The 22,788-nt window shown below is 42.3% G+C and overlaps 1 long non-coding RNA gene across 1 annotated transcript; it reads right to left on the bottom strand.

Annotated features, from left to right (window-relative positions):
* Positions 1-1,383: 1,383 nt before the first annotated feature.
* On the bottom strand, positions 1,384-21,770 carry LOC116973216. The gene is made up of 3 exons (XR_004412023.1): positions 21,734-21,770; positions 2,332-2,335; positions 1,384-1,393 (listed from the first exon to the last, which is right to left on the bottom strand). It is a non-coding gene; the product is annotated as an uncharacterized LOC116973216 (long non-coding RNA).
* Positions 21,771-22,788: the final 1,018 nt, after the last annotated feature.

Here is a 22,788-nt window from a genome sequence, read left to right as displayed (position 1 = left end):
GACCAGCTGAAGGGGGAGCTTGGACCTGCCAAAGTTAACCACCATCTCTTTAGTCTTAGTTGTGTTCAGGATGAGACAGTTCTCTTCACTCCAGGCACAAAAGGCACTGGTCAAGTTCCTGTATTCCTCCTCCTGCCCGTTCCTTACACATGCCACAATCGCTGTATCATCTGAATATTTCTGTACGTGGCATGTGTCAGACTTATAGTTAAAGTCTGCTGTATACAGGGTGAAGAGGAACGGGGCCAGAACCATTCCCTGTGGGGCTCCAACATTGCACACCACTGTGCCAGAGACACTGTCCCCTAGCTTGACAAACTGTGGTCGACCCGTCAGGTAGTCGTATATCCAGGAGATAAATGTGGAATCCTCCATCTTCTTAAGCTTGTCATTCAGAATCAGGGGTTGGATGGTGTTGAACGCACTTGAGAAGTCGAAGAACATAATCCTCACATAGCCACCGGGTTTGTCCAAAAAGGAGTAGATCCGGTGCAGCATGTAGAGGACTGCGTCATCCACCCCAATGTTCTCCTGGTATGCAAACTGTAGTGGGTCGAGTGCGTGCTGGACTTGTGGTCTCAGGAGACGAATGAGTAGCCGCTCCATTGTTTTCATGATATGGGATGTAAGGGCCACCGGTCTGTAGTCGTTGATCTCGGTCGGCCGCCCTGCTTTGGGAACCGGCACGAGACATGATGTTTTCCACAGACCTGGTACCCTCCCTGACTGGAGGCTCAGGTTGAAAATGGTCTGGAGTGGCTCCGCCAGCTGAGCCGCACAGTCTTTTAGTAGCCTGGGACATACACCATCAGGGCCAGCTGCTTTACCAGGGCGCAACCTCCTCAGCTCAGCTCTCACCTCGTCCGCCGTGAAGAACAGTTGAGGAGATGCCGGCATAGGAGGTGCTGCAGCTGTGGTGTTGGGGGGGCTGCCTCGTGGAGGTGATGGTGGGGGAGAGGCTGCACCTGTAGAGGTGGGAGGGGATACCAGATCAAACCTGTTATAGAACAGGTTAAACTCATTGGCCTTGTCCACGTCTCCTGATGGCTGGCTTCTCTTCTCCTTGAAGCCAGTGATGGTCTTCATTCCTCTCCACACCTCTTTGATGTTGTTGTACTGCAGTTTCTTCTCCAGCTTCCTTTTATAGTCCCCTTTTGCCTGCTTCATACTCCTTTTCAAGTGGTGCTGTGCCCTCTTGATTTTTTTCCCGATCACCAACCTTGAAAGCCTCCATTTTCTCGTTTAGGAGGCTCTTGATGTTGCTTGTAATCCAAGGTTTGTTATTGGGAAAGCAACAAACAGTTCTTACTGGCACAACAACATCCCTACAGAAGTTGATGTAGTCCGTTATGCATCCAGCCATCCTGTCGATGTCCATACAGCTGTTTAATTCCTGTGGCTCCATCAGTATGTCCCAGTCTGTGCATTGAAAGCAGTCCCTCAGTGATTCACTGGCCTCTGGTGTCCACTTTCTGAAAGACCGGGTGGTTGTAGGCTGTCTCAGTACACAGGGTTTGTAAGAAGGCCTTAGATAAACCAGGTTGTGATCTGATTTGCCAAGCGGTGGAAAGGCTAAGACACTATAGGCCTCCTTGACATTGACATAGCACAAGTCCAGTGTCTTATTGTGCCTTGTGGGACAGTCAACATACTGTGAGAAGCCTGACAAGTGGGGGCTGATGTTCACATGATTGAAGTCCCCTGATAAGGCAATGAGTACGTCCGGGTGTCGGGTCTGTAATCTCGCTACAGTCTCTTGGATGACGTCACATGCGACTACAGGCTCCGCTCGAGGAGGAATGTAAACAATAATGGCGACGATGTGGGAGAACTCCCTCGGTACATAATAAGGTCTCAGTCCAACCGCCAGGAGCTCAATATCCCGACAACAGATCTTATCTTTCACAGTTATGTGACCTGGATTACACCATCTATTGTTCACAAGCAGAGCAAGTCCCCCACCTTTGATCTTCCCACTCGCCCGGGTCTCTATCTGCTCGTACCGTAGTGAAGCCGGGGAGATCCACACAGGAATCCGGGATGATGTCCATCAGCCACGTCTCGGTAAAACACATGAGACTACACTCACGGTAGGCCCGTTGGTTCTTCATAAGGGCCTCCAACTCCTCACACTTGTTAGGGAATGAGTTGACGTTCCCCATAAGGATCGATGGCAGAAACGGCTTGTATCTCCACCTCCCGGCCCTTAGCCTGGCCCTTAGCCTGGCACCTGCACGGCAACCACGGAACGGCTTCTTCAGCTCAGACGGAATATGGTGTTTTATTCCGTAAGCTGTCCGTCGCCACATAAGGAGTTCATCCCTCCTATACGCGACTCTACACATGCTGTGTAAAAATTACTGCACAGCAGCAGCAGCAGCAGCAGCCAACGCACAAAACACACTAAAGCACTAAAGCACTAAACAAAACTCTGAGCTACAAGGACTTGTATCCAAGTCCTTGTCCTTGTCCTTCACAAAAACTAAACTAAACTAAATAAAACACTAAACAACACACACTAAAACGCTAAAACGCTAAAACAAAACTCTGAGCTACAAGGACTTGCTGCCTCTCAGTTCGGCGCATGCGTACTGTTATTACATCTTTAATAGTCGACTCGAGCATCTTCCTCACTACTGATGTCAGGCTAACTGGTCTATAATTCCCTGTTTTCTCTGTGGGGTTACATTAGGTACCCTCCAGTCCACAGGAACTGATCCAGAGTCTATAGAACATTGGAAAATGATCGCCAATGCATCCACAATTTCTAGGGCCACCTCCTTGAGTACGCTGGGATGCAAACCATTAGGCCCTGGAAATTTAGCTGCCTTCAATCTCAACAGTTTACCTAATACCATTTCCTGACTAATATGAGTTTCCTTCAGTTCCTCCCTCATGCTTGATCCACAGTCCCCTCGTATTTTTGGGAGATTGTTTGTGTCTTCCTTAGTGAGGACAGAACCAAAGTACTTGTTTAACTGGTCATTATAAATTCACCTGTATCTGATTGTAAGGGACCTACATCTGCCTTCACCAATCTTTTCCTCTTAACATATCTAAAGAAGCTTTTGAATTGAATTGAATTGAATCCTTTATTTGTCATTCAGACCTTTCGGTCTGAACGAAATGTCGTTGCCTGCAGCCATACATGTAATAATAAACAACACACAATAAACACAAATTAACATCCACCACAGTGAGTTCACCAAGCACCTCCTCACTGTGATGGAGGCAAAAGTCTTAGGGTTGCTGTCTCTTCCCTCCTCTTCTCCCTCTGCGCTGAGATGATACCCCACCGGGCGATGGTAAGTCAGTCCCGCGGTTCAAGCTCCGCGGCCCGGGGGTGGTCGAAGCTGCCGCCCTCCAGTCCAGCAGACGCAGTTGTTGCCACGGGAGCTCCGGAAAACAGGCATCAACCTGTGACCCGCGAACTCCCGACGATGTCATCCACTGGCCCGCGGCCGAGCCCCGGATTCAGGTCGCCGCCGCCAGAACGCCAGAACACATGGGAGCGTCTCAGCCCCGCACCGGGCCGCCCACACGGGAGCGCCTTCCAGCCGGGACCCAGGCCGCCCACATTGGAGCGCCTTCCAGCTGGGAGCCGGGCCGCCCTCACAGGAGTGTCTCAGCCCCGCGCCGTCCACCCTCACCGGAGCGCCGAGTCGAGCTGCTGCCCGAACGCCGCCGCAGCTCGAAGACGGCCAGCCTCGCGTTGGTGAGTACTGGCTGGCTCTACCTCCGGATCCTCGAGGTCGGTCGCAGGTTGGAGGCCACCAGCTCCGCCATTAGGCCGCAGCTCAGACGGAGGAAGAGAAGGGGGATACGACAAGAAAGTCGCATTCCCCCCGAAGGGAGAGGCAGAAAGCCCTGTTTCACCCCCCCCCCCACACATAACACAACCTAATAACCAAAGGTTTAACTGAACAAGACAAAAAAAACAACACAAAAAAAACCAACAGACAGACTGCAGGCGAGCCGCAGCCGTTTCACAGCGCCACCACTTCCGGACTTTTACAAGGGTGGTTGGTATATGGAACAAGCTGCCGGAGGAAGTAGTTGAGGCAGATAATGTCGCAACATTTAAGAAACATTTTACAGTCAATTTTTATATTCTCAGCAAGCTTTCTTTCATGCTCTATTTTCCCCCTCTTAATTAAGCCCTCTATCCTCTGTTGAATTCTAAATTTCTCCCAGTTCTTTGGTTTGCTACTTCCTCTGGCCAATTTATATGACTCTTCCTTGGATTTAACACTATCCCTAATTTCCCCCGTTAGCTACAGTTGAGCCGCCTTCCCTGTTTTATTTTTACCCAAGACAGGGATGAACAATTATTGTAACTCATCCATGCGATCTTTAAATCTTTGCCATTGCATCACCGTCAACCCTTTAAGTATCATTTGCCAGTCTATCCTAGCCAATTCCTATCTCAAAGTTACCTTTCTTTAAGTTCAGGACCCTCGTCACTTCCACTGTGAAGACTGATGCAAAAAAGTTATTCAACTCCTCTACCATTTCTTTATTCCCCATTATCAGTTCTCCTGCATGATTTTCCAGTGGTCCACTCTTGCCTATTTCTTACTCTTTATGTAACTGAAGAAACTCTTGCTATCCTCTTTTATATTATTAGCTAGCTTATCTTCATATTTCATCTTTACTCCTCGTATTGCCCTTTTAGTTACCTTCTGTTGTTCTTTAAAAGCTTCCCAATCCTCTGGCTTCCCACTAATCTTTGCAATTTGAAAGAGGATTAAATAGAAAGAGTATACAAGTTGGGAGGTCATGCTGCAGGTTATTTTGAAATGTGCCCAGATATACTGAAGATATGTATATTCTCCACCTCAGTTTCCCCTATCTCCAATACAATCTATTATACAGCTGCTTAGGGTATTATGAAGACTATTCTTTTTCCGGTTTGGCATTCTTCCCATGATTCTTAGGAGCAAATGTGGTCACTGCAGGTAGCTGATGTCAGGAATTATGAAGAAACATCTTTTAATGCAGTAGTTCTGGTGAAATTTGCCCAAATAAATTCTTAAATGTGAATTTTCCAAATTTTACAGCTTCTTGGGATCTTCTGATTAGATTTTTGCCCTGAATGCAGCATCACTTGATTGAAAGAGCATTAAACAGAGTATAGAAAGAATATAGGTTGGGATGTCATGTTGCAGTTGTATAAGACATTGGTGAGGCCGCATTAGAGTATTGTGTTCAGTTTTGGGCACCATGTTATAGGAAAGATGTTGCCAAGCTGGAAAGGGTACAGAGAAGATTTACGAAGGTGTTGCCAGGACTCGAGGGCTTGCGCTACAGAGAGAGGTTGGGTACGCTGGGACTCTATTCCTTGGAACGCAGGAAGATGAGGGGAGATCTTCTTCTTCTTCTTGCGTATGGTGTGCACAGCCTAAAGTTGTGGGACAACTTGTTCTATTTGATCTTATTTGATTGTGCACGGCGGGTTGATTGCATTCGTTGAAACAGGGTGGACCACGTGAAGGTTGCAATCTCCCACCCCAGGGGTGATCATGAGGGGATAGCTTTTTCATCCAAAGGGTGGTTGGTATATGGAACAAGTTGCCGGAGGAAGTAGTTGAGGCAGATAATGTCGCAACATTTAAGAAACATTTAGAAAGGTGCATGGATAGGACAGGTTTAGAGGAATATGGGCCAAATACAGCAGGTAAGATGTGTAGACGGGATATGTTGGCCGATGTGGGCAATTTGAGCCGCAGGATCTGATTCCACTTATTTATAGCAGTGATCCTTTTCATTAGTAACAAATTGAATGCATTGAGATAACATACCCAAAACCAAATTGGTAACAGTTTCAAAAGGAAACAGATACATATTTTTAAAAGGAAAACAAATTAAGAGTAGGATAAAGTTGCACTCAATATGAAGATATGTCAGACTCCTGGCATTGATGGACGATATGCTTTCATTCATCATTGTGATTTCTTGCTGACAGTAATGTATATGACATATTATAGATGCTTACAGTTCTCCAGGTAAATCCCTTCTGAACGCAGAATGATAAAGTCTGTAAATTATAATAAAATCAGATGATAAGTTACAGATATAAAGTGAAAGTCAAGAGTGTTTAATTGTCATATGTACCAAAACACAACTATTAAATTCTTATTTGCAGCAATCCAACAAGTTTGTAAACACAGTACATAATAGATAATATAATAAACATATACAGTATATAAAAAAGAAATTCAATATATTAAAAAAAACATATAGTGCAAAAGAAAAAAAAGCTTGAAGCCCCTAGTGTAACCAAGGCAGTTTGAAGTTTGTAGTTTAGTGGTAGTTTGTAGTGTTCAATAGCCTGATGGTCATTGGGAAGGAGCTATTCCTGAACCTGGGCATTACACTGTTCATACGCCTCTTCCCTTCTTCCCGTTAGCTGGAGTGTGGCCATGGTGGTATAGATCCAGATAATGCTGGCTGCCTTTTTGAACCAGCACCTCCTTCAGGTCCCTTTGATAATAGACAATAGGTGCAGGAGTAGGCCATTCTGCCCTTCGAACCAGCACCACCATTCACTGTGATCATGGTTGATCATCCACAATCAGTACCCCGTTCCTGCCTTCTCCCCATATCCTCTTGACTCTGGTATATTTAAGAGCTCTATCTAACTCTCTCTTGAAAGCATCCAGAGAATTAGCCTCCACTGCCTTCTGAGTCAGAGAATTCCACAGATTCACAATCCTCTGTGTGAAAAAGTTTTTCCTCATCTACGTTCTAAATGGCTTCCCCCTTATTCTTAAACTGTGGCCCCTGGTTCTGGTCTCCTCCAACATCGGAAACATGTTTCCTGCCTCTAGCGTGTCCAAACTCTTAATAATCTTTTATGTTTCAATAAGATACCCTCTCATCCTTCTAAATTGCAGAGTTTACAAGCCCAGCTGCTCCATTCTATCAACATATAACAGTCCCGCCATCCCAGGAATTAACTTTGTGAACCTACGCTGCACTCCCTCAATAGCAAGAATGTCCTTCCTCAAATTTGGAGACCGAAACTGCACACAATACTCCAGGTGTGGTCTCACTAGGGCCTTGTATAACTGCAGAAGGACCTCTTTGCTCCTATACTCAACTATTCTTGTTATGAAGGCCAATATGCCATTCGCTTTCTTCACTGCCTGCTGTACCTGATGGTGGCGAGGTCAGTAACTGTGATGGACCGGGCAGTGTTCATCCCTTTTTGGAATCTCCATTGATAGGCGTTTGAATTGCCGAATCAGCCTATGATGCAACCTGTTAAAATGCTGCCTACCGTAACCTGTAGAAGTTATATTTTATGTTTAGGCCATGGGCACAAAATCTAACTTCTATTATCTTGCTGATCAATACCAAATAATATGCAAGAAGGAGAAAAATGCCTTGGTAAAGAGGGTCAACAAATGCTATGTTTCACAAGGAGGTTTTGTTTAAACCATCATCTATTTCTGTGTGCTAGTGTGTGTTCACTGTGCCAAAATACTTCTGAATAGCTAAACTTTCTAATTCAGTTCTTATTCAGAGTGAAGTGAATGATATGTTGCAGTATTAAATGCCTGATTATTATAACACAAGAAACAGGCCTGTCAGGTGAGAGCAGAGGAGGCATTAATCTTCAAGGATTACACGCATCTTCTGTTTCTTCCCTTCCAGCTATCATGATAAACCCCAACTGGACACTTGCTAGTCTGTTTGCATGACAAGTCAAATTACATAGCCTAGACAGAGGCATTTTGTATTCCCAAGCGACAGTGAAAATAACTGGAAGAAACTGAGAAAAATGGAGTCAGTCAATTTTATGATGTGCCTTAGGCATATAGAGAACACAGTACTTTATTTTCCTGCAACTGAAATTCCTGAGCAAAAGGTCAAAGTAAATTAAAAAAAAGTAAACCACTATCTTTTTGCACATATCTACATTCCAGTTGACTTGCCATGCATGGGCATAGGAGAACTGATTACTCACAAATGATATACTGGACTTAACTGGAAAAATACTAATCAATACAAATAATTTAGCTACACAGATATATAGTAGTATACATTTTTAGACAAACCTGGAGCTTATTATTATTATAGGTTTAGCTTAGAGATACAGTGTGGAAACCGGCCCTTTGGTCCACGGAGTCCCTGCAGACCAGCAATCCCTGTACATGAGCACTACCCTACACGCTAGCGACAATTTACAATTTTTACTGAATCCTGTACGTCTTTGATGTGTGGGAGGAAACAGGAGCACTTGGAGAAAATCCGTGGAATCACAGCGAGAGTGTACAGACAGCGTACACACACCACCTGTAGTCAGGATCGAACCCGGCTCACTGGCGCTGTAAGGCAGCAACTCTACCGCTGCGCCACCATGCCACTGCAACTGGAACAAACATATTTGTCCTTTGTCCTGATAATTGCTGGAAGGTGGAAAAGGAGAATAGTCTCAGCTCTCACAACATGAGTACATGCTTCCCATGCATGTTCCTTCAAGATATTATCGAGACTATTTGGTGTTGGAGATTGAAATGTCAACTACTTTGGGCACATAGACCTGCATCACTGCATCAGCCAGGGGCCAGACACAGAGGGTGGCACAGTGGTACAGCTCGTAAAGCTGCAGCCTCGCAATGCTAGAGACCTGGGTCCGAACCTCAAAGGTTTCAAAGGTCAGTTAATTGTCACATGTACCAATTACGGTACAGTGAAATTCGATTACCATACAGCCATACTAAAGAAAGCAACAAGACACAAAACTACATAAAAGTTAACATAAACATCCACCACAGCAGATTCCCCACATTCGTCACTGTGATGGTAGGCAATGGGATGGGAGATTGCAACCTTCAGGTAGTCCGCCCTGTTTCGACGAATGCAATTAACCTAGTGTGCACAATCAAATAAGATCAAATAGAACAACTAGTCCTACAACTTAAGGCTGTGCACGCCATACGCAAGAAGAAGAAGAAGATGGTAGGCAATAAAGTCTAATCTTCTCTCTTTATTCTCCTGCGGTCGGGGGAGTTGAACCATCCGCAGTCGGGGTGATTGATGCTCCCGCAGCCGCGATCGAATCTCCCACGACGGGGCAATCGAAGCTCCCGCGATCGGGACGGTCAAAGCTCTTGCGGCTTGGAGCCCCGAAGTCGATCCCTAACCAGGGAACGCGAGCTCCACGATGTTAAAGTCCACAGGCTCCCATGGTTGGAGCTCCGAGGTCAATCCCTGACGAAGGGACCAGCAACTCCTCGAGGTTAGGCCGCACTGCAGATGGAGATACGATACGGAAAAAAAAATTGTATCTCCGTCGAGGTAAGAGATTTAAAAAAGTTTCCCCTAACCCCCCCCCCCCCCACCCTCCCACATAAAACAAGCTGCTAAAGAACACTAAAACCTATATTTAACATACTAAAAAACAAGAAGGACAAGGATGAGACTGTTGGAGAGATAGCCATTGCGGCGCCACCCGGTGGAACCTGACCTCCAGTGCAATCTTTGTGGAGTTTGGAAGGGTGGTACAGTTGGTGGAGCTGCTGCCTCACAGCGCTATAGATCCAGGTGCGATCCTGACCACGGGTGCTGTCTGTGCGGAGTTTGCACGTTTTCCCTGTGACCAGTTGCGTTTTCTCCGGGCGCTCCTGTTTCTTCCCACATTCCAAAGACGTGCAGGTTTGTAACTTAATTGGCTTCTGTATATTGCCCATAGTGTGTAGGTCATAGAATTAGTATAGAGGGACCAATGGCTGGCGTAGACTGGGCTGTTTCCATGCTGTATCTCTGAGCTAAGCTCAAAGGATAACTTGTGGGTTGATGCATTGGACTGGAGGTTTGTCAGGAGTGGTGGGTTCTCTCCGTTGCAGAGCATGCAAATGTGCAGAGAAAGTGTAGTGGAATTTTGTCACAATGTGATTTCAACAATTTTTGGGGATTTCCTGATGTGTGTAAAATTTGTACACACATATCATGGTTATAAAGTCAGATGTTTTATATAAAAAATTTAAAAAAGCACAGGCTAATATATCTAATTAAATAAGAACTAAGACACCAATCGTTCATGCTATCCCTTGCCCATTGATCCTTTGTCTGGGATGCACCTTGTTTAAAAATGTCTTGCAGTGCAATGCCTGGAATATGCTCAATTGCAGTGTGGCCTCATGGACAGCTCCTTCAACTGGAAGCCTCATAAATCCTGTACAGACCACGGGGGCTCTCTCATCACTTTATCGTGTTCCAGCTTCAGATAATATTGGTCAGGTTTACAATTTGAACATTTCTTCTTCAGTAGTTTCTTCGTATCAGCGGCAAAATCTTAGCAGCAGGCTCTCTCCAATAGTGTTGGATGGAGGTTATTCAAGGAGGCATATAGATGCCTGGGAAATCTTACTGAGTAGGAAGATGTGCTTTTTTTGTATGTATTCTGAACCTACACATCAGATTCAACCCACACAAGCAAGCATAATTTAATCCCAGATTAACAATAAATCAGATGCTTATGAAATTCTTGTTACTGCATATGGTCTAGTATTCATTATTATTCTAAAAAGCTATGGCTTTTAGTATCAAAATTCACAATGAAAACAAGCGCTCAGCAGAGGAACATGTGGATGATCAGTCATGATCAGAGTGAATGGCGGTGCTGGCTCGAAGGGTTGAATGGCCTACTCCTGCACCTATTGTCTATTGTGTATTGTCTATAACATCTGTGCTGACCATCTGCAGATCTGCTTGCATGAGAGCAATATCCTTCATTCCTTGCCTGTTCTTGTATCTACTAAATGCCTCTTAACAGTGCTATCATATCTGCTTCCGCCACTTACACTGGCAGTGGTGACAAACGACCACAGTCCGGACCACAAACAACCTTCAGGCTGCGGCCTGTTGAGGGGAACTGGCTCCAAGCTCAGCCCCGAGCCACCTGCATCAACGTGAGCTGCCTCCTAATACAGCCCTGAGCCACCGGCGCGACGGGAACCATCTCTGAATTCAGCCCCGAACCATCGTCATTGACGGACGCGGGCCGCACAGGTAGTTGCCAAACCCCAACAGGCAGTCAGCCGCGGAACCCATCTGGAGTGGGTCAGAGGCTCATCTCTTGCTCAGCCCCAAAGATCAGGAACGGGGGAGGGCTGCCGAAAACAGAGAGACTATTGGGACTCTAATGTGAAATTTGTAACTTTTTTGGCACCAGATACGTGGCAACCTTTTGCGTACTTTGTGTAATGTATACAAAAACAAAGTGTTTCACTGTACCTAGGTACACGTGACAAAAATTATCATTGAACCAGTGTGTTCCAAGCACCTACCACTCTCTGTGTAATCAAGAAACCACTTAGCTCATAAATCTCCCGTAAACCTTCCCCCTCGCACCTTAATGCGATACTCTCACGTTTTTGATATTTTGACTGGAAAAAAAAGATTCTGACTATAGAAACATAGAAACATAGAAATTAGGTGCAGGAGTAGGCCATTCGGCCCTTCGAGCCTGCACCGCCATTCAATATGATCATGGCTGATCATCCAACTCAGTATCCCGTACCTGCCTTCTCTCCATACCCTCTGATCCCTTTAGCCACAAGGGCCACATCTAACTCCCTCTTAAATATAGCCAATGAACTGGCCTCAGACTATCTACCCTGTCTGTGCCTTTCATAATTTTATATACTTCTATCAGCTTACATTTCAGCCTCTGACAGTCCAGAGACAAATTTGTCCAAACTCGCCTCACGGCTCCTACACATGGAACATACTTGTGATCGTCTTCCCCAAAGCCTCCACATTCTTCCTGTAATGGGACAACCGAAACCACATACAATACTCCAAATGTGGTCAAACCCGTGTGTTAAACAGCTGCAATGTGACTTTTATAGTCAACACCCTAACTGATGAAGCAAATATGTCTTCTTTGCCACCGTTTATATTGTGCTACCACATTCAGGGAGCTGTGGACATTCACCTCAAATTTCTTCTGTACAGTCATAGAGTTATACAGCATGGAAACAGATCCTTTGGCCCAACACGTCCATGCCAACCAAGATGCCCCATTTCAGCTATTCCCATTTTCCTGTGTTTGGCCCATATCCCTCTGAACCTTTCCGATCTACAGTATATACATCAATGTTCCTAAGTGTTCTGCTGTTTACCATATATTTTCTTCTTACATTTGACCTCCCAAAGTATAACACCTCATACTTTTCCAGATTAAACATCATCTGTCATTTCTTTTCCCACATGTCCAACTAGTCCTTATCTTCTGAATCCTTTGACAACCTTCCTCACTATCCACAGCTCTGCTATTTGTTTGTGTTGTCTGCAAACTTACTAATCAGCTAACTTCATCCCAATCATTTATAGGACAATAGTGAGGTGGTGTGACCTAAATCTGAAGTCAGTAAATCTTCTATTCTATGAACACTAATGATTTAAGCAGATGCATTTTGGATCAGATCCACTAATGAGACATCCTTCACAATATGTTCTGACATCCTTTTGAATATGAGCTCCTATGAGTTGCATATCTCTGCTATTTGCTGCTCCCTATGGAGGTTGTTACTGTACCATTTAATGTATAAAGCACCATTTTCACCTGAAGCCTAAATCAACAAGAATTATGGTACCTATACTAATTCTGCACATCAGAACTCCAAATTGCCTTGGTTCTAAAAAATGTAGGTTTAATTCAGAGACACAACATGGAAATAGGCCTATCAGCCCACCGAGAGCACGCTGACCATCGATCACCCGTTCACTTTATTCTATCTTATCCCACTTTCACATCCACTCTATACACACTAAGGGGCAATTTACAGAGGCCAATTAACCTACAAATTTGCAAATCTTTAGGATGCAGGAAGAAACTGGAACACCGCGTGGTTATAATGAGAATGTAGGAAGGAACTACAGATGCCGGTTTACACCGAAGATAGATACAAAATGCTGGAGTAATTCAGCGAGACAGGCAGCATCTCTGGATAGAAGGAATGCGCGCTGAGTTACTCCAGCATTTTGTGTCTGTCTTTGGTTATAGGGAGGGCATACAAAAGCCATATAGATATCAGCTGAATTCAGAATCCGACACGGGTCTAGCACTGTGAGGCAGCAGCTGTACCAGCCCTGCCACTGTGCTGCCCCTAAAAGTGGAGATGTTCAACACTAATTTTGTTTTTGAAGTATTTTCTGAAATTACTACCCATGAATGCAGATAAGTATTTAGGAGGCATAGAAAACCATCATAGCAAAATGATCTTGAACATGGAATTCAATTTGTAGAACACAGAAAGTGAAGAATAGTGTTCAAGAAGGAACTGCAGATGCTGGAAGATCGAAGGTACACAAAATTGCTGGAGAAACTCAGCGGGTGCAGCAGCATCTATGGAGCGAAGGAAATAGGCGACGTTTCGGGCCGAAACCCTTCTTCAGACCTGTAGGTTCAGACCTACATTTTATAAGTGAAGAATAGTGTACTGGTTAACGCATTGGCCATAAGACACTGATCCAGAGATATGATTTCGGCATAAATGGCAGAAAGAGAGTTTAAATTCAAGTCATTAAATACATTTTCCGAACGGAGCGGTTCAGGAGATCCTTCACCCCTGCAGCCATTAGATTTTATAATTCGGACCGCTAGGCTGTAGGGGGATGCATTTTGCAATTATTAATTTTTAACTGTTAATTATTGGTCTTTTTAAGTATTTATTGCTCTCAGGTAGTGTCCACATTGTATTCTATGTATTTTCTGTCTGCGTTCGTTTTGAATCTGTGGGTTTGTTGGTTGGGAGCTTCTGGACATCTGAATTTCCCTGAGGGGATCAATAAAGTATTTATTATTATTATTATTATTATTATTTGGAATTCATTTTTTTGTTGCAGCTAATGCTAACTATGAACCTATTAATTGAACGAAGGCTCATTAGGGGAAGGCAATCTGCCACCTTTCTTTGTTCTGGTGTAAACCTGATTCCAGGCCCTTTAATGTGGTTAACTAGCTCCTCACTTATAGAGCCAGTAATGATGTGCAATAAATGCCACCTTTTTCAGTGGCATTCACATCTTATGAACGAACACATTAAACTATCCTTACAATGTAGTCCCTCAGCCCAGGAACCCCTGAGCCATTCTCGTAAATATTTTCTCGACTCTCTGATGTACTCATCTCTTTAATGTGGCAACCAGAAGACACTACTCCAGCTGAGGACAGACCAGTGTTTTAAAAAGATTTGGCATAACCTGGCTGCTTTATACTCTATGCCTCTATTAATTATTCTCTAAATTCTGTGTGCATTTTAGTAACCACTTTCTCAACCTGTCTTACCAAACTCAAAGTTTAGTGCACAAGCATCCCAACGTCCTTTTGCACCTGCACTCCTTTTAGAATAATATACTTTATTCTGTAAGAATCAAAAAAGAACTGTTGTTGCTGGAAATCTGAAACAATACAGAAATTGCAGGAAAAACTCAGGTCAGACAGCAGAAGCCGTTGACTAAATTTGCGAATCGTTGGTTTGCCGGAAGGTCAAGAAGGAGATAATGTTATAAAATATGCTTCTAAAATGATAAAGGAGACTTTCAACATTGAGCAGTATGAAAATCTTCAATTTTTGGATAACGCACACAGGATTGGGAAGAAATCTGGTAATAAACCGAGACATTTGATTGTTCGGTTTCACTTCTTGCAAATGAAGGAGAATATTCTTCAGGCAGCAAAAACGTTGGGCGTGGTTGAATATGAAGGATGCAAGTTTCGGTTTGTTCCTGATTATAGTTACGAGCTTTTGGAAATAAGAAAGTCTTTCCATAACGTAATGTCTGATTTGTTCAAGAAAAAGTTGCGCCCAGCCTTACTTTATTCAGCTAGACTGCGTATACAACTTTTTAATGGTAACATTCGATTTTTTAACAATCCTCAAGACGCTTCCAGCTTTCTGGAGGCTTGCGAGGGTGAAGGGGAGTAATTGATAGCTGATTAAGTTATAATTGGAGATTTACTGTTCCTTTTTTGACAATATATCGTTTGGTAATGATTCAGAATTTATCTGGACGAGTTGTTTTTCTTTTATATATATTAATTTTTAAGAATTCCTCTGTTAGTTTTTCTATTTTTAAAATTGAAGGAATTTGTTTTCCCCCTGTCTTTAGACAAATTAAGTGAACGCAGTTCTTGTTTTTTATATTTTGATCTTGGATAAATAATATGAAGTAGCTCTTGCTCTTCAGCTCCACTGCCAACATGCACTTTTTTTTTTCAAAGGTTCAAAGGTTCAAAGGTTATTTTATTGGTCACATACACCTAGGTGTAGTGAAATGCTTCTTGCCAATGCAGCACATGAAGAAAGAATACAGACATAACAGTAATAAAGACATTTAAACATAAAAACATCCCCCACAATGGCTCCCACTGTGGGGGAAGGCACAATGTCCAGTCCCCATCCCATGTCCACCCATAGTCGGGCCCATTGATGCCTCAGTTGCCTTTATGGAGGCCCGATGTTCCAGGCCGTTCTAGCCGGGTGATGGTGCTCCGGCGTCGGGAGTATCCTCTCAACGGCATGGGAACCCTGAATTCAAACCACAACATTGATCGTGTTTTGGCTTTGAGTGGCAAATATGCTTTTTTTTATGCTGGGTGCTGTTGTTAGGAGAGATGGGGGTAGGGAAGGGATTAGGTAGTTTACTGACTGTCTATTGGTCAGTTTCGGGCTTTACATGGGTGGGTGGGGGGCTCTTTTGTTTCTTACTTAGTGTTTTTCATTTGTGCAGAATCTGAACTACAAAAATGTCTGAAATGTCGTCACTTCTGGCTACGCCCTAGATTTTTCTTCTTCCAGTATCATGAACTATTAGGCTTTAAGAAATTAACCTTTTACATCCCACATGATTTTTATAAACAATATGGATAAAGTTATTAACTTCCTTTCATGGAATGTGAATGGTTTGAACCATCCCATTAAGAGGAAGACATTTTTAAAAGTTCTTTGTAGACTAAATGCTCAGATTATTTTTGTTCAGAAAACTCATGTAAGGCAAGATGACAATCAACGATTTTTCAAGTTTTGGAGAGGACAGCAGTTTCATTCAAATTCACAGCCTAAGGTGAAAGGTGTCTATTTTTATTGACTCCTCAATTCCGTTTGTTCATTATGAAACAATTTCTGATCCATATGGTAGATTTTTGGTGATTACTGGTGTTCTTTACAACCAAAAGGTTGCTATGGTGAATGTTTATGCACCAAATATTGACCACCCTGAGTTTTATAAACAGTTAATTGTATCCTTTCCTAATTTAAATGAACACTTTTTAATAAAGTGGAGATTTCAACTGTTGTTTGAACCCCTTGATTGACATTTCTACATCTGATCATGTGCTTCCAAATAAATCAGCTAGTTTTATCAATTCTTTTTTACTTGACTCTGGAATGTTAGAAGTTTGGAGATTCTTACACCCAAATGACAAAGAATTTTCTTTTTTTTCTCATGTATATCATAGTTATTCTAGGATTGACTACTTTATAATAGATTCTCGGCTAGCTTCATCGGTCACTGCATGTGAGTATGATGCAATTGTTATTTCTGATCACGCACCATTGAAACTATCAATCAAACTACCTGATTCCAAGCTTAGTGCTAAACAATGGCGATTTAATGCTACTTTGCTTCAAGATTTAAATTTTGTTAATTTTATTAAAGATTAGATTGCTTTCTTCTTCCTGACAAACTCTACTGAAGAAATATGCAATGGTGTAGTCTGGGATGCTTTTAAGGCATATATTCGTGGACAAATTATTTCATACTCCGCAGGATTAAAAAAAAACTCAAAAAGAAATACGTGTATTGGCTGATGAGATTAAAGAAATTAATAAAAAATATTCAAAAGCTCCTAGTTTGGAGCTCTATAAGAATAGAGTTGAACTTCAATTGAGATATGATTTGTTATTAGTATCACCGATTGAGAACCAGCTACTTAAAACCAAAAGTTAATTTTATATACATGGCGAAAAATCTGGTAAATTACTCGCTAATCAGTTGAAAGCGGTGTCGGCCAAACGTCAGATTACTAAAGTGATTAAACGGGATGGTACACTAACTGTAGACCATGATGAAATTAATAAATCCTTTCAGGAATTTTATACCTCCCTATACCAATCAGAATTTCCTACTGATTCCAATATAATGCATGAGTTTTTAAAGAAACTGAACTTGCCAAATCTACCACATAATTAGTCTCTGTTGTTAGATGAACCCATCAAGGAGCCACAATGTTAGATTCAGCCCATCGGCTGATTGCTTTTACCACATTAATCGCCAGAAGATCTATTTTATTTAAATGAAAGACTCCAACCCTTCGACCACACTCCATTGGTACTCTGAAACGATATCATGTTTAAATTTAGAAAAAATCAGGAGTGACATTGTTGAACCCTTGGTTAAATTTGATAAGACTTGGGGAAAATGTATTCAACATTTTCACACAACATAAATTGCTCCCTCTCCAACCGTTATAAAAATTATTTTACCTTTATATGGTGGAACGGACTTGAGTACAAACAGGGACTTAAATTGTTGAAATTCTCAGCTCAGATTCTGTTTTGTTTCTTCCTTTTTTCTCTGTTTTTCCTTTTTATCTTTTTATTTTTTTTCTACATATATAAGTTTTCTTTTAAACATTTAACTATATTTACATAGAGATCGGGAGGTCTATATTCAATGTGTATTTTGATACTGGACTCATATTTAGGTTATACCTGCGATTAATGTAATCCTGATCCATATGTATCAATATCATTGTTATGTTTATCATTATTCTTTTTGTTTTGTTTTTTGTTTTGTTTTTGTTTTTTGGAAAAAAACTAATAAAAACATTTTAAAAGACCCATAATACATAGTGGAATACGAATTTGGAAACAAATAAAAAAAGATTTAAAATTGAATAATATACCACTCTGCCTTCCCATTGTAAATAATCCTTTATTCAAATCATCCTTTATGGACAAAGGTTTCACACAATGGAAAAATTATGGAATCAAAAATATAGGACATCTTTATGGGAAAGGTACTTTTCTTTCATTTCAAGAGTTACAACAGAATTATGGACTGCACTCAAATAATTTCTTCAGATATCTACAAACTAGAGATTATGTTAAATCTAATACACAAGTCTACAGGAATAGGGAATCAGAAATTCTTGATGAATGTCTGAACAAGCATCCTAATACTGAAAAACTAATAGCTTATATTTATAACACCCTACTAAATAACGAGGTACCACCGACCGAACCATATAGATACAAATGGGAAAATGAAATAGGTCATCCTATCACGAAAGATATGTGGGACGAAAGTTTACAACAAATACATCAATGTTCATTAAATGCCAGACACACTTTAATACAATTCAAGGTCTTACATAGACTACACTTCTCTAAAATAAAACTAAATAGAATCTTCCCACAAATCTCTCCTATTTGTGATAAATGTCTACATTTAGAGGCTAATTTAACACATACGTTTGCAAACTGTATAAAACTTAAACATTTCTGGACTGATATTTTTGAAATAACTTCAGAAGTTATTAATACAAAACTGGACCCAGACACAAAATTAATAATACTTGGAATATCAGAACAAAGCTTAACACTCACAACAAACCAAAGAAATTTCCTCAATTACAGTATAATAACCCCCACAATTAAAATGTGGATTACGGAAATGTCGGAGACCCTATACTTAGAAAGAATTAGACTTGTCTTAATGGACAAACAAGATCTTTTCCATAAAATTTGGGCTCCATTCATTAACTATCTGAAGGGATAGATAGGCACAGCACGAGGACCCAGCTGAAACTTGACCTCAGGAATAGATGAAAAACTATACTTTATAACCTACGAACCTATCTCCATTGATGTATTACAGGTAACCCATTCCACCTCCCTTGTTTTTCTGTTGTGTTTTTTTTTTGCTTTCTTTTTTATTTGTAACTTTCTACCCTTTCTTTTTCCCTCTTTCTATAAAAATAAAAACACTAGAAGCAGAAGTAATTGATAATGGAAAATTTTAATAATGTATGACTGATGTATATGAAAAGTTTTTTTACTATAATATGTTACTACATTTTATAATATGTCTACTTCTAATAAATAAAAATAAATAAATAAATAAAAAATTAAAAAAAACATTTTAAAAGAAAAGACAGCATCTGTAGAAAGAGAAATGGTCAAATTTTCTGGTTGAAATCCTTAGAACTCCGAGTTCTGTCGAAGGGCATTACCTGCATCATTGACAGTTTCTTCCCATAGATGTTGCCTGACATATTGACTTTTATGAACATTTTGGTTACATTATTCCACGCAACCTCTCTTCATGGTTCTACATAAAATCTATCATCATACTTTTTTTTTCATATTAAGCTGCATTTTCCCATTCCACCTGCCTGTTTGTATCCTGAGTGTTTAGCCATCATATTGCACATGGGTGGAAGAGCTCAAGCAGTAAAGTCAGCAGGCAAACATCTTCCTTTCACATGCCAGTAATGCATTGCCTGTCATTTGAGTATTTGGGCAGTTGGTTTACCCTGCCTCTAAATGGTTATATCCACATGCTCATTGTGTTTGTCATGATTTGCAGAGAAAGGAAATAAAAAATTACCCAGTGAGCTTGGCTGGATCCTTCTGTCCACAAAGTCTGTGTCGAACATATGGCTAAGTTAAACTAATCTTTATCAGCATATGATCCATATTCATCCATTCCCTGTGTATCTAGAAGCCTCTTAAGCACCACTATTGCATCTGACTCCACCACTAGCCCTAGCATTGCATTGCAGGCACCCAGCACCCTCTGCCCAGCACATGTCCTTTAACTTTGGCCCGAGTACTGTAAAGCTATGCCATCTAGTCTTTAAAATTCCCACCTTAGGGAAAATAGGGTTTGACTGTCTAACTTTTCTATTGTAGAGTCATACAGTGTGGGAATGGGACCAGCACAACTTCCCCGCACCAGCCAACATGTCCCATCTACACTATTCCCACCTGTCTGTGTTTGGCCCATACCCCTCCAAACTTGTCCTAACCATGTACCTATCTCTTAAATGTACCATGTACCAAGGTTTCTTAAACTTTGCAATAGTCCCTGCCCCAACTACCATTCATGTGGTACTTACCCCAACTACCTCATCTGACAACTCTTTCCATGCACTCACCACCCTTTGTGTGAAAAAGTTACTGCTCAGATTCTTATTAAATCTTTTCCCCTACACCTTAAACTTATGTCCTCTGGTCCTCAATTTCTCAACTCTGGACAAGGGACTCTACACATCTACCCGATCTATTCCTCCCATGATTTTATACACTTCTATAAGATGAATATTCCTTTCACTATTTTATATACTTCTCTCAGGTCTCCTCTCAATCTCCGGAGTTGTAGGAAAAACAATCAAAGTTTGTCTACCTCTCCTTGTAGCTGATATCTTCTAATCTAGGCAGCATTCTGAAAAATCTCTGATCCCTCTCCAGTTGCAATAATTAAAAAGGCCACTGTAAATTATCTCACTACCATTCATGTGGTACTTACACAGCTACTTTTATGGCCCCATAGCAGAAGCGTCCACGTCACGGGGCTGGAAACTGGAAGGGTTCTGAGCTAATTCTGCTACCACCATCATCTACTGTATCTATTGTACCAACTCCTGCAACCACCAGCCTACCAAGTCTTAACAAGTGATGGCTCCCACTGATTGTCGCCGGAAGCCTGCATCATTTTGAAGACGGATGATGACAGTGATGTCCATCAATGCCGAGGGGCTTTCATCTGACAATAGACAATAGACAATAGGTGCAGGAGTAGGCCATTTGGCCCTTTGAGCCAGCACCGCCATTCCAACCTTGTGAACCTACGCTGCACTCCCTCAATATCACCCCAATCAGTACCCCATTCCTGCCTTCTCCCTATTTCCCCCGATTCCACTATTTTTAAGAGCCCTATCTAGCTCTCTCTTGAAAGCATCCAGAGAACCTGCCTCCACCGCCCTCTGAGGCAGAGAATTCCACAGACTCACCACTCTCTGTGAGAAAAAGTGTTTCCTCGTCTCCGTTCTAAATGGCTCACTCCTTATTCTTAAACTGTGGCCCCTGGTTCTGGACTCCCCCAACATCGGGAACATGTTTCCTGCCTCTAGTGTGTCCAAGCCCTTAACAATCTTATATGTTTCAATGAGATATCCTCTCATCCTTCTAAACTCCAGAGTGTACAAGCCCAGCTGCTCCATTCTCTCAGCATATGACAGTCCCGCCATCCCGGAAATTAACCTTGTAAACCTACGCTGCACTCCCTCAATCGTAAGAATGTCCTTCCTCAAAGCAACTGCCTGGAAAGCTCTGCAGCGAGAATGACTGTGATGTCTTATGTCTACAAGAGACCCACAGAGGCCAGCAACGGCATTGACCTAAGATCTCTGGAATTAAGTTAGTCAATTGAGCTTGGTCAACCATCAAGAAGCTAAACAATGACCACCAGAAGGCAAGGCTGCGCTCTAACATTACAGCTGATCAGATTGCTCACAAACTGCTTCTGAACGGCATACCACCACATAAGAAGCGCCACATAAGGAGTCAATGGCATCAGGGTGATAGAGAGTCAACCTGGTACTTTAACAACAAAGAAAACCAGACAGAAATCAATTCCCTCAAAAACGTCAGGGCAGCTGGCCTTGATGACAGTCGCACAGAACAGATCAAACATATTGGGCAGATTACACGATTGGCTCCTCTTGCTGTTCAACAATTGTGTAACCCTCTCCCAGCTACCAAAAATATGGCGGAAAGCTCGTGTGATCGCTATCCTTAAGCCAGAGAAAGACCCTAAAGAAGCAAAAAGTTCCAGACCGATCACCCTACTATGCCACCTCTTCAAGCTCTTTGAGCGCCTCATCTTGAACAGGCTAGGCTCAATCACAGAACAACACCTTATACCAGAGGAAGCTGGCTTCCGGCCTGGGAGATTGTGTATCAGCCAAGTGTAACTCAGTAAATTGAGGACGGCTTTGAGAGGAATGAACCAACTGGCATCGTCTTTGTTGATCTGACGGCTGCCGACGACACTATCAACCACCGGCTGCTCCTCAACAAGCTCCATGGCATGACAGAGGACTTCCACTTGAACAAATTGATTCAACAGTTACTGGAAAACAGATGCTTCTATGTTGAGCTAAATGATAAACGCAGCTGATGGATGAAACAAAAAGAATGGCCTACCTCAGGGCAGCGTCCTTGCTCCGGTGCTGTTCAATGTGTACACTAATGATCAGCCAGTGTTCCGACGCTTCATTTACGCGGACGACCTTGCAGCACAGAGCACTCACATAGATGAGATAGATGCTACCCTCTCATCATCCTTAGACTTGACAAACTACTACAAGGACAACCAACTGAAGGCAAACCCTGCTAAAACCCAAGTTAGCCTGTTCCACCTTCATAAACCCGAAGCTGGGTGGAAGCTGTCCTTAACATGGAATGGTGTCGCTTTGAGACACTGTGACTACCCTGTCTACCTTGGGGTCACTCTAGACCGAACACTCTCCTTCAAGCAACGCATCGAAAGGGTGAAGGGCAAAGTGAGGATGAGGTACAACCTCCTACGCAAGCTGGCAAACTCGTTGTGGGGTACCAATGCACCCACACTGCGGTCAACTGCTCTTGTGCTGTGCTACTCTGCTGCAGAGTATGCTTGTCCTGTTTGGGATAGATCATCTCATGCGAAGAAAGTTGATGCCGCCCTTAATGACAGCTACAGATCCATCACTGGCTGTCTAAA

Source organism: Amblyraja radiata, chromosome 5 (genome assembly GCF_010909765.2).
Source record: "Amblyraja radiata isolate CabotCenter1 chromosome 5, sAmbRad1.1.pri, whole genome shotgun sequence".
Taxonomy (NCBI): domain Eukaryota; kingdom Metazoa; phylum Chordata; class Chondrichthyes; order Rajiformes; family Rajidae; genus Amblyraja; species Amblyraja radiata.
This window is presented reverse-complemented; position numbering and strand designations above follow the sequence as displayed.